This window comes from Phoxinus phoxinus (assembly GCF_949152265.1).
Source record: "Phoxinus phoxinus genome assembly, chromosome: 1".
Classification (NCBI taxonomy): Eukaryota; Metazoa; Chordata; class Actinopteri; order Cypriniformes; family Leuciscidae; genus Phoxinus; species Phoxinus phoxinus.
This window is the reverse complement of record NC_136876.1, coordinates 51,375,089-51,388,204: the sequence shown is the minus strand read 5'-3', so window position 1 is coordinate 51,388,204 and position 13,116 is coordinate 51,375,089.

Below are 13,116 nucleotides of genomic sequence, written 5' to 3'. Positions count from 1 at the left end.
TTAAATATTGATGTCTGAGTGTGCCTAAAAAAGAAATGTGTATATATATATTTTTATTTTTATTGATTTGATCGTTTAATTTCATTGATAAGGCTAAACATATTATGCAGCTAAAATTAATAAAATAAACCTAAATCATAAATTGGACTCTATATGAGTTCAGTGATTCAGGTTAAATGATTGTGAAATAATTGTTATATTAATACACAACCAACACCATCAGATCACCGTTCCTATTTATTCATCTGGCTGTTATAACTTATGTACAGCAGCCAAACAAAACTTAAAGTTAATAATTTAAGGGTGAAGAGCCCAACTAAAACACACTGATCTCCATAATGGTGACTTAAAAATTAGATTTTCTCCTTTGGTGATTCTGCTTTCCTGTGCTTTGAGTGAATGAGAATACATTTGATTAGTCTAACACAATACAAACATGTTGATTCAATTAGTTGCAAAGAAGTTGCATTGACATATTACAATCATGTTCAATTTACAAACCAATATTGTGTTCAAATAAAATATTCAAATCTTGCTTAGATGCATAATGGGTGATACGATTAAATCATGTTCATTCAACAATTTCTTTTTTTGAGTGTATACATTGTACGGGTCAAAATTATACATTTTTCTTTTATGCCAAAAATCATTAGGATATTAAGATCATGTTCCATGAAGATATTTAGTAAATGTCCTACCGTAAATATATAAAACATGTATTTTTGTAAGTGAGTGCAGCACAATCGTGAACATAAATGCACAACTTTACAGGAGATTTTCTCAATGTTTCAATTTTTTTGCTCCCTCAGATTCCAGATTTACAATAGTTGTATCTCGACCAAATATTGTCCTATCCTAACAAACCACACATCAATGGAAAGATTATTTATTCAGCTTTGAGGTGATGTATAAATCTCAATTTCAGAAAATTGACCCATGTGACTGGTTTTGCGGTCCAGGGTCACATTTGTGCTTTTCAAACACAGAAGGAGATCAACAGGACAAACGTGACACTCACGAAAGACAACATCTGATATTGTATGGAAGTGATGTTTACTACGATGGTACAGTTATTGCTCTGTGGCGCGCTGAACAGTTCTTTCCCAACCAGAGCGTTCGCCAGACAGCGGCGGTCACAGACGGCCACTGTGGAGTTACCAGCAGCGAACACTGTAGGACCACCCAGGTGAAAAGGAAATATATTTAAAGTGTGCTTATTTTGATATACTTCATGTATTTTAAGTGTATTGTATTAATTATGTATTAAATGTGTTATTTTGGAACAACTTCAAGTACTAAATGTACTTTAATATGTATTTAAGTTCAATTTTAATGTAATAGTAATATATTTTAATATACTTAATTGTGTTAAAATGGAACAATTTTAAGTACATTTAGTGTAATTTAATAGCACTTATTTAAATTGTATTTTTAATACATTTTAAATGTACTTTCGAAATACAACTTAAATATATTTTTAACATCATATTAATGTGTTCCCAGTATATTTTAAATATAATATCAGGTTATTAATAATGTATTAGTAGAACACTATAAGACCCACTATTAGTATATTAAAAATATATTTTTGAACAAAACCATTCAGTATGAAAAAATATTTTTTAATGTATTAAAAATACAGTGGACAGAATTGTGGAAGTCTGAGCCACACCGGATCAAATTCCTGGTTCAATCTGTTTATGATGTCCTCCCCAGTCCATCCAATCTCTTCCGCTGGGGCCTGGCAGACACACCACTGTGCCCACTCTGCCAGAGAGGAGGATCATTGGAGCACATCTTGAGCTGCTGCCCAAAAGCACTGGGAGATGGGCGCTACCGTTGGCGCCACGACCAAGTACTGAGGGTCATTGCAGAGGTCATCAGTACTGGGATCGCCTGCAGTAGACACCAGCAACCAGCAAGACAGAACATCGCCTTTGTTAAAGCCGGGGAGAAGCCACTTCAGCGCCTGAAGCAATCAGGGGGGCTGCTCGCAACAGCAAAGGACTGGCAGCTGAAGGTCGACCTAGGGAGACAGCTCAAATTCCCAGGAAACATCGCAGTGACCACGCTCAGGCCGGACATTGTCCTGGTGTCAGAAACAACAAGGCAAGTGGTCCTGCTGGAGTTGACTGTTCCCTGGGAAGACCGGATGGAGGAGGCATTTGAGAGGAAGAAGGCCAAGTACGAGGAGCTGGCAGGCGAATGCCGAAGTAGGGGGTGGAGGACCCGATGCAATCCCATCGAGGTCGGGTGCAGAGGATTCGTCGGCCAGTCACTCATTAGGGCCCTCAAGATGCTTGGAGTGAAGGGACTGCACATCAGGAAAGCCGCCAAGAACATCACGGATGCCGCCGAAAAGGCGTCAAGGTGGCTGTGGATCAAGCGGGGCGATCCGTGGATCATACAAGCTACTCAGACACAAGCCAGGGTCTGATCAACCCTGGCTGGGTCGCCTGGGCGAGGGTGTATGATGTTGTGAGACCCGAAACACCCAATGAACCCAGGTTACATCACTGATGATGTGTCTGAGTTGCACCAGAGGTGTATTTCATGAACTAATTCAGTTAAACACAGTAAAAACAATATTTGTATAAAACACACACACACACTCTTTGAAAGATAGTAAACTTTAATGCACTACAATAGTACAGCAACATATGAAAATTAAACAAAATACATTAACATAAAATGCATTGATCTGCAGAAGTATTAAACAGAACAAAAAAAAAAAAGAACTTAAAGGAATAAGTTCAACAAAGTCAAACAAAGGGAAATACAATAGCTGCAAACAGTCCTTCATCCTTCAAGCGAATTGAAATGATTGGTCTTGGAGTTTGCCTCATTGTTGCATTTTCTTCTGATCAGTGCTCGCACCTCAGACACTGTCGTGGTCGGAAACTGTTTGATCACAGTATCTATGAAAAGGGAAAAATATTATTATTATTTTTTTTAAATATTAAAGCAAAATTAACATCTGTTAAAAAAGTCACTGTTCCCTTTCGAAAGGGAACTTGCACTGCGTATCTAGGCGCCCCTTTTATACTTCTGGGTCGCACTAATAGTGTCATAGGTTGTCGCCAAATTCGTTTGCCGTGATTTTATAGCTTTTTAGACACCGGTTCACATGGAGGGCATTCCCCAAAGCGTCATCGATGCACTGCTCTCAGGGAACAGTCGTAACCACTATTTTTTTATATGGCATGTAATGCTTAGTTCATATTTTAACAGAAGACATTCAATATAAAATGTTAATATAATGCAAAAAAGGAGTTAATAAAATATCTACATCAAATAGAACAAACATTAAGTCTTGCTGAACAACAGTGAGGTCTACATGTTATGACACTGTATCACAGCAAAAAAAAACAGACAAGTATAATAATTATAATGTATAACAAATGCTAATCTTTATTTTTAGCATTATTATTTGTTTTTAGTCAGCCCCCTTTGACTTCAAGAGCAAAAAAAAGTGATGTACAGAAACACATACGTCATGACCGAATCACCATTCAATAGTCCGGATTCAAAAATCTCTATAACAGAGGTGATATGAGATTAAACCATACTTACTACTATGCTGCGAAGGTAAATACTGTCAACATCTCTGAATATAGCATGACCTCACTAACACTAACCGTTATCTGCCTCCTGCTGGCCCAGATCAGTATTACATTACAGTTAAAACATGTTTATTTGAAGGTGCAGTGTCTTTGTTTGTTTCATTCCAAAGTAATGACTGCTTGCAAATTCCACGCATACAAACGCAGACCTTTAGAGACAGTTTTAGCATGCAACCTTTTACCTCGATCAGCAAGTTCATATACAAGTGTCCCAGGAGAGAAACCACATATATAATTCATCACATTAACTGTGGTTGCGTTCCTTTGACGTTTGACTACCAAAACATGTCCGACATTTTGCTGTAAAAACCTATTGGAGACAATTAATTGTGAAAAACTTAAAATTAATGCTACTTAGCTTCATATTTTGTTACCCAATACACTTATAATACAGTATGTATATGTAACATTAATTTATTGTCATAATTTACTTACATTGTCCTTGTATCTGTCTCTCTCCGCAGCAGTTACATACGTGTGTTTGGAAGGTCCATTCTTTGTTCAGAATTAATCTTGTGAAAGGTAACAAGGTGAACGCAGACGATGCTGCGAAGGTAAATACTGTCAACATCTCTGAATATAGCATGACCTCACTAACACTAACAGTTATCTGCCTCCTGCTGGCCCAGATCAGTATTACATTACAGTTAAAACATGTTTATTTGAAGGTGCAGTGTCTTTGTTTGTTTCATTCCAAAGTAATGACTGCTTGCAAATTCCACGCATACAAACGCAGACCTTTAGAGACAGTTTTAGCATGCAACCTTTTACCTCGATCAGCAACACACATCAGACGTCGGCAAGAAGAGTAGTCCCACCTCTAAACTTATTCAAATAAAAAAGAACACACATTGTTTTACTGAAGAGTGTTTCACCAAGAATACATTATACTTAAAATATACATAATTACTGCTTTTAAACCTTGGCATTCCATTGCAATTGAGTTAATACCTAGCATATTTCTTTAATCTGATCTTTACTTCATCATATGTTGATGTAAAATGACCCCTAACTTTAAAAAAAAAACTTTATACCAATGCCAAATACCTTTTCAGTCTGACAATTACACAAAGCAATCAAAGCACTAACAATAATGTCAGTCAAGTCAAGTCACCTTCATTTATATAGCGCTTTATACAATACAGATTGTTTTAAAGCAGCTTTACATTGATAACAGGAAAATTATGATTCAGTGTGATGCAAAGAGTTCAATTCGGCTGTAAAGCAGCTCTAAAAAGACAATAGTAAACATGTATTATTTCAGTTTGGTTCAATAACTGTGTAAAGATTATCAATATGCAGTGAGTTCAATTCATCTATAAAGCAGTTCTGCAGAAAACAGTCATCGTCAGCCCAGTTCAGTTCTCATCCATTGGCGTCAGTGCAGTCAAACCCGTATTATTGCTGAATATTATTCATCATGACAAATCTGTTATTGTCAATGACCTGGATAAGAGTAGCATTTGCACATACATTTGAATAATCTAATCCAAAAACAGTTGCATGTCATTTCTGTAACTTGTGTGCGTGTAGATCCAGGTTCGAGCGGGGCTGTTTCACGGCACGGAGATGTTGTGCAAGACGGCGGTCAGCAGCGAGAGCAGCAGTCGGTCTGAGCACGTGTGGAACAAACCGCTGGAGTTCGACATCCCTATCTGCGACCTGCCGCGCATGGCCCGCCTCTGTTTCGCCATCTCCGCTGTCATGGACAAAGTGAAGAAACAGAGATCCACCAAGAACCCCCAGAGCAAATACCAGACTATCTGCAAGGCAGGGAAAGTGGTGAGATTAACACACGCGCAGACTTTATTCATAGCACACATTCTTAAGCAATCGCACACTAGTCCTCGTACTTACTTTTCCGATGGTTGCCAAAACAATAATTGGGGATCCTACACCTCCCAAGTCTATCCCCCACCCCTTAATTCGAGCACTGTCACATACACTATAGCCCATTTCACACATACAGTCTTTACTGGTAAATTACCAGTAACAGATCATATGTGAACAGGACCTTTTCAAATATACCGGTAATTTTGTTCTGGCAATTTACCAGTAAGCGAACTTAAGCTGGACTGTGACGCTATTTTCTTCTAGAAACAAATTTTATTGCATTATTTTCCTGTTATCACTGTAAAGCTGCTTTAGAACAACCTGTTTTGTAAAAAGCGCTATATAAATAAAGGTGACCTTGACTTGATTGACATTGCCCTGTAGATGTGTTCAAACTCAAACTCTCTTGTACTGCAGCTAGAGGCTTTGCTGCAGATTTGCAAGCTAAGCCCTCGAGACGCTCTCGAGCTCCTGGACTTCAACTACCCCGACCAGTATGTCAGAGAATTTACAGTCATCTGCCTTCGAGATATGAGGTGAGCAGACAGCATGTCAAGGAAACACATGAGAAATGCTGAAACCCTGAATGTTTGTTCATGTGTGTGTGTGTGTGTTAGTGATGACGAGCTGTTGCAGTATCTGCTGCAGCTTGTGCAGGTGTTGTGCTACGAGCCGTACTACGACTGCGCCCTCAGCCGGTTCCTCCTGGAGCGCGCTCAGTCCAGCCGAAAAATCGGCCATTTCCCATTCTGGCATCTCAGGCAAGTGTGTCCATGTGAAGAAGCCTGAATATGTCAATAATTCAGTTCACCTGGTATTTCAGGATGCTTACGCTGAACTCAAGGTTATGATTGTGTGTGTGTGTGTGTGTGTGTGTGTGTGTTGTGTGTTACAGGTCTGAAATGTACATGCCAGCGGTATCGGTTCATTTCGCTCTGATTTTGGAAGCGTACTGCCGAGGCTGCATCCCACACATAGAAGTCCTCAAAAAACAGGTGCCAGCCTATTCAAGTTTTATCGGTTTCAGTCAGAGATAGCATTTGGTCTGTTTAATATAAAATCAGAAGGCAAAAATTTAAGGAAAAAATACAATTGTAGAATTTCTGCTTCATTGATCAAAACATTGCACTTCTGATTTCTTTTCTTAGTTATAATTTTTTGTTTTTTATTAGACTCCCTTGGAGTACAATTTGATGCATTGAGATTGGGATTTTTTATGTGTTCAAGTGTACCAATTTTTGTTACGATTGAACATTGTGTTTATAAGTGCTGTGAAAATGTATACAAAGCTAATATTAATGAAAGAATTTCCATTTTTGGGTGAATTATGCCTTTAACATGTTCAAGCTAAAATTGTAGCAAAATGATAATTTAAATGCTTTTTTTTCTAAATTGCATTTACACTAACAGTTAAGACACTTACGATTACATTTTTATTAAATACCCGCGATGAACGTAGCAAAATTCAATGTGGATTTAAAAATGCAATCATTGCATCAAGCGCCTTAAAAGAACAACGACAAAAAACACCGTGTTATCCTCTTTTTAAAATGTGCACCCTATTGACTTGAATGGGGTCTAATTTTAAACCTGCTTTTATTTCTCATATCATCCTTGATGTGTCATTACAAGTGCCCAGCCATGTTGAGTGATTCCTTCAGAGTGAACACGAGTGAATCTGACTGCAGTAGATGTGAAAGATATGAATAATAATGATGTTATATCAGCCAGCGCACACACCTGTATTTAGTTCCTGTTTTCGGTCGAAGTCCAAAGTAGTCGATTGTCGAGTTCACGCGCATAGGTTTAGTTACTATGATCACGCGCGTGAACTCGATATCTTTCACATCTACTGCAGTCAGATTCACTCGTGTTCACTCTGAAGGAATCACTCAACATGGCTGGGCACTTGTAATGACCCATCAAGGATGATAAGAGAAATAAAAGCAGGTTTAAAATTAGACCCCATTCAAGTCAATAGGGTGCAAATTTTAAAAAGAGGATAACACGGTGTAGGCAACACCAATTTTTGTCGTTGTTCTCTGTATTGACAGCACTCCAAATTTACTAAAAATTGAGCTCAATGTTAAAATTGACCGGAGTTCTCCTTTAACTTTGAGTGTAAAAGCAACTAGGAAAAATAACTTAATTATCATTGTGCTACAATATTTGCTTGAACATGTTAAACATCTAATTTCTGCAACACATTTTTAATGTAATTTTTAAAAACTTATAAAAATGTTCAGATGTATGTTTCAATTATATGTTAAAGCTAGTGTAGTAATGCAAATTATTATATTATTGATTTATTATTATTATTATTATTTTTGCTCCAGATGTTGCGCATATAGTATGGAAAATGTAAATGAAAATACAGAAATACATTGCCATTGTGCATGTTACATTTATATACTTTATAAATGTCAGAGTTTTATGTGAATATAATTAGGTGACAGAAATCTTTCAGATTTCATTTGAAGTGCAGTTTTACTGTGCTTTATCAAGATTTACATCACTCTGTCTTTATGGCAAACAAACTCTTAGGACTAAAAATTCAACCTCATCAGAAAAAATAATATCATAAGATTAAGAACCTCAAATAACTGATTGTACTGATACTTGACTCACAGCTGAGGATGCAGTCAGACTTTCAGATGTGTGATCAGTGAGACAGTTTACCCCATCATCTTCATGATCTAAAAATCAAAGACACAATTGCTGAGTTTCAACAACGTTCTCTGATCAAATGAATGACATGTATATGACTTAGGGCAGAATCAGGTAACGTTAACGTTAATCGCATTCATTTAAACACAGAGAACAGTGCACTGTTCGGTGGCGTTCAATCACGTTCTTCAACAACTGCACACAGTATTATGGACTAATGTAAAGTACATGGCACCTCTGGTTAAGCATTCGTTTTCAATAATTACGTATTAAATGTGTACGTTACTTATGACACAGAAATTCAATAGCTTTATTGCATAGCAATGCCACATGTCAGCCAAGAGCAAAGAAATAAACCAGAACTGGACCTTATCATAGCCAAAAAATCTGTGTATATTAAATATGGAGTAATTTCAGACACAGCCTTAGATGAAATCCACTGAAGAGAAAATAAGACATTAAATCTGTGAAGATCTCAGCAGAGGAGGATTAAACAACTCCACAAACAGCATTACCAGCTTCACTTATTTGAGAATTAACAGAGGTTTAGATGTTGATGTTTTATTGGTAAAAATACAATGCCACCATTATGGAGATCAGTGTTTGCTTTAGTTGTTCTGTAGACCCGTCACTTCCTGTGATACAGTTTCTCTGCAACAATGCATGTAATATTTGTAAAGCAATAAAATCACAAGTTGTAAACACACTGTGATAGTCTTGTGATAAACTATCTAGATGTTGAAAGCTGACTTGGTGAAGGTAAAGTCACTAATCAATGTTATGTCATGAATACATTTCAGAGTTTTGCATTAACTACCCTGTGAAACTACACAGTGTTATTTGACGCAGTGGTTCTCAACTCCAGTCCTCGCGACCCACTGCTCTGAACATTTTGTATGTCTCCCTTATTTAACACACCTGAATCAGATCATCAGCTCGTTGGAGAGACTCCACGCAGCAAAATCCCCAGAGTTAAATTAACTCTGCTCAGAGAACATTTGCTCCCTCTCTACAGAGAGTTAAAATAACTCTGAATCAGAGTTAAAGTTAATGAGATACTTAAGTCATTAATTAAGTGATGATTGAGCATTAGGCCTTGTCCACACGAACACGGGTATTTTTATAACCGTGACTTTTTTTACGCGGTTCGCCCGTTCGTCCACACGGAAACGCAGTATCAGGTCACTGAAACCGAACATTTTTGAAACCCCTGCCAGGGTGAGGATTTTCAGAAACGCCGGTTGCAGTGTTGTCGTGTAGACAGTAAAACCGGAGTTTTTGCCTTGCGACGTCAAAGTGTGCGCCGTTATCCGTTGTGTTTGACGTCAGATTGTGCGGCGCTGACGGCTTCTGATTGGCCAACGTGGCTTTACGGTTAGGGTTATATCGCGGCCTGCTGGTGTGGAATGCTCTTGACGGCGCTTGATAGCGTGTTTTTGCGTTTTCATGTAGACGGAGATTTTTTCAAAAACTCCGGAGGAAAAACTCCGGTTATAAAAATACCCGTGTCCGTGTGGACATGGCCTTAGTGATGAACACCTGCTGTCAACAAGCAGAATCACTGAAGGAAAGAGAAACTCAAGAACTACAACTGACTTCCAGCCACAGCAAGATCTCAGCAGAGGAGGATTAACTACAACTTTGTTTACAAAAGAGACTGATCGTAACACACTTTTACTCGCTACCAGTTTTCATCCTATTTTTTTTTTTAAAAAGGACTGCCTAAGAGTCAGTTCTACAGATTGAGGAGGATTTGTTATTCTGATTCCGACTTTATTGAGAAATCTAAAATCATGAAAAATACATTTTTGAACAGAGGTTACCCTTTAGATTGGGTTGATGAAGCATTTAATACAGCTTTTAAAAAGACACGGTCTGAACTGTTCAAAAAGAAGACAAAAAAATCAAGAAAGTATTATTTTGCTTACAACCAAGCGGCAACCTCCCTGTCTCTCTCTTGAAACCAACACGGAAGTGAATTAAACGGCAATTCATCGACTGGCCGCTTGAGGCTGGCTGCAGAAGGGAGTCAAATCTGTATCTCCCGCATGTTAAAATGCCCAACTTTACAGCAGAACAAAACATGTTTACAGCCTGGTTCTCTCTGTGGCTTTGGTCTATACAGCTAATTTTGCCCTTCATAACAACTGTGAGGGGGGTGAATTTTTTTATAACTCACCCGTTTAGTTGATTAATATTTAAAGTTCTGCTAAATTAAGGGTGTGTCCACTTTTGAGTGACAGGCGGATTCCCGCTGATGTAAATGCTAGCCGGTTAGCCGTCACTTCACCTCAGCAAATTCCAGCTGCTGAACTGGCCATCTCTGCCGTGTTTGTGCTTTTTTTCGGGATTATTTCATATAATTTAATACACACATTACTTCGCCCACGGCTTTGGATTCCGCCGTTGTCGTCGAGTATCGTTCGAGAGAAGAACCAGCGCTGTATTCCAGTTGTTCTCCTCGGTGAACATGCACTGATGGATGTCTGACAATTTCGTTGCTTTTTCGAGTTTTCAGATTTAAAACATCTATAGATATAAAGGCTACACTCGTTCTGCGGTGCCGTTGCTCTGGGACAGATTATAACATGCTAATGTACCGTCAGATGAAATCCTGCAGGTGTCTGTGTTTCTCCGTCCATGCAATAAATGCACATCCTTGAATGAGCGCGTATTTCTAGCGCATTTACTTGAACTTCATAGGTAATATATCTATGTGTTGACCCATTTGAGAATTGAGATGCGGCCAAAATCAGAATTTAAAATGGACTGATAAAGCTCTCTACGAACTTGACGAGCGATGCCGCGCTGACGGACCATAGACTGTAATAAAAGAGTGACTGACATGTATGCACATAATCACGGTCACACACACTCACGGAGTAATATTGTAAAGTTACTGCATAATACATTTTCAACTAGCAGAATAGCTGTACAGAATCACGATACACAGTCTCACTTGTAGCTATGTCTTTTAACTATTATAATATTTCGAAGGGCAAAAACAGGACCTTTTAATTGGCATTCTGATTTTAATCATCAACTGTCAGTGTCACTTTAGCGCGAGCCCCTGTGCAGTCGCAGACTTGGTACTGTGAGTAGCATATAGCATTAGCTCCCAAGCCTGAGCGCTAACCATGGAGCTAACTCCATAACGTCGCGCTAGGTGGGCGTGGTTTCAGATAGCCAGGCTCCTCAGCTCCGCCTCTTTGCCCATATTCTGTTATCCGGGAGTGACGAGCGGTGACGCGAGGCCAAGATGGCGACGGCCGGCTCCGCCCACTTTAGGCTTCAAAAATGCTCTTCAGAAACCTACGGGTGACGTCACGGACACTATGTCCATATTTTTTTACAGTCTATGATTACAACACATTCACCTAAGTCCTACATGATAAAATCAATTTTTAAAGTTGTCCTTGTGGTATTGGCTATGTGAGGAAAACGTCACGTCAATTGAAACAAAGAATTAGTGAACATAAGAGTTCGATCAGAAGAAAAGATATGAATTATCCAGTTGCGGCACATATTTTAACTTTGAATCATGATGTTACCTCTTTACTTTTTTGTGGGATTGAGAAAGTGACTTTGCCACCTAGAGGTGGTGACATTGAATTAATCCTACAGAGACGTGAACTGTTTTGGATTTACACCCTTCAAACTTTATCACCTAGGGGTATGAACGATGAAGCATTAACTAATGTAATGTTATAGTGATTGTGTAATTGTTTTGAATGACGTGTTGTTTCTACTATGTATTTACAATGAGTTTCAGTGGCTATAGGGAGCCTGACTGTTGCAACTGTTTAGAATTACAATTTGATGCTGTTTGATGATGACGTGTTGATTATGTGTTTTAGATGATCTTGTTAACCTACCTACAAACCTACTTTCCTTATCCGTTGAATTTTTACATTGAAATGATTGTTCGAATTTTTACATTGATTTGATTGTTTGATTTTTGACATTTGAAATGATTACTTGACTGTGATTTTGAAAATGTAGCCATTTACAGAATTGACAAGTTTAACTGAATAGTTTGTAATTGTTCTTTAATAGTATGATCATGCATGAATTAGAAAAACAAGTATGAATTTTCAAGAAATCCTTTATCAGAGAATGATAAAAAGCGGGAATTGTTGTGGGAAAATTCAATATTTCTGTTTCATTTGTTTTTTTACCACTGCTGGTCTCATCAAATCATGTATTTCTCTGAGTATCTTAACAGCTGACGGAAGACAGGAAAGAACAGACGCAATAAAACAGATGGGCAGGGGGAGATTGTAACACCTGGGCCCGAGAAAGGTTTCATCCAGGGTCGTTCAGTAATAAAGTGAAGCCCCATACCCTCATCAGGAGGTGAACAGGAGGTTAATTAAGTCATAAATGGAAGCCTTTTGACTTCCCAGCTCCTGAGTTTGCTCCTGGTGTTGTCGATGGATCAGTAAGTGTGTACCCTCCCAGCTAACAGACTTTTGTTATAAGAACGTTCTCCAAACATTCAGTGTTGGTTCCGGGAATGTTAAAATGTCCAGTTTTCTTGACGTTAGAGGAACGTGTTTTAAAAGGTACACAGAAAAAACTCCAGTGTTATAAATTAACTCTCCTGTGAGTTTGTTTGGTTCAGCCTCAAGAGTGTAAAGTGTTAAAATATGAGTGTTAAATTAACACTCAAGAGTGTAAAAGTTAATGAGATAATTATGTGATTAATTGAGTGATGATTGAGGATTATTGAAGACACCTGATGTTAACAAGCAGAATCACTGAAGGAGAAAATCAATCGAATTTTAAATCACCATTATGGAGATCAGTGTTTACTTTAGTTGGCCAGTTGACCCTTACATGTTAAACTTTAGATTTTGTTATGCTGTTGTAACTGAGTTATAACAGACAAATGGACAAAAAAAAGGTGATCAAGTGATGGTGGTCGTGTCTTAACATAATAATCATTTGACCTCATTTAGAGCCTAATCTCTGATTTAGATTAATATTATTG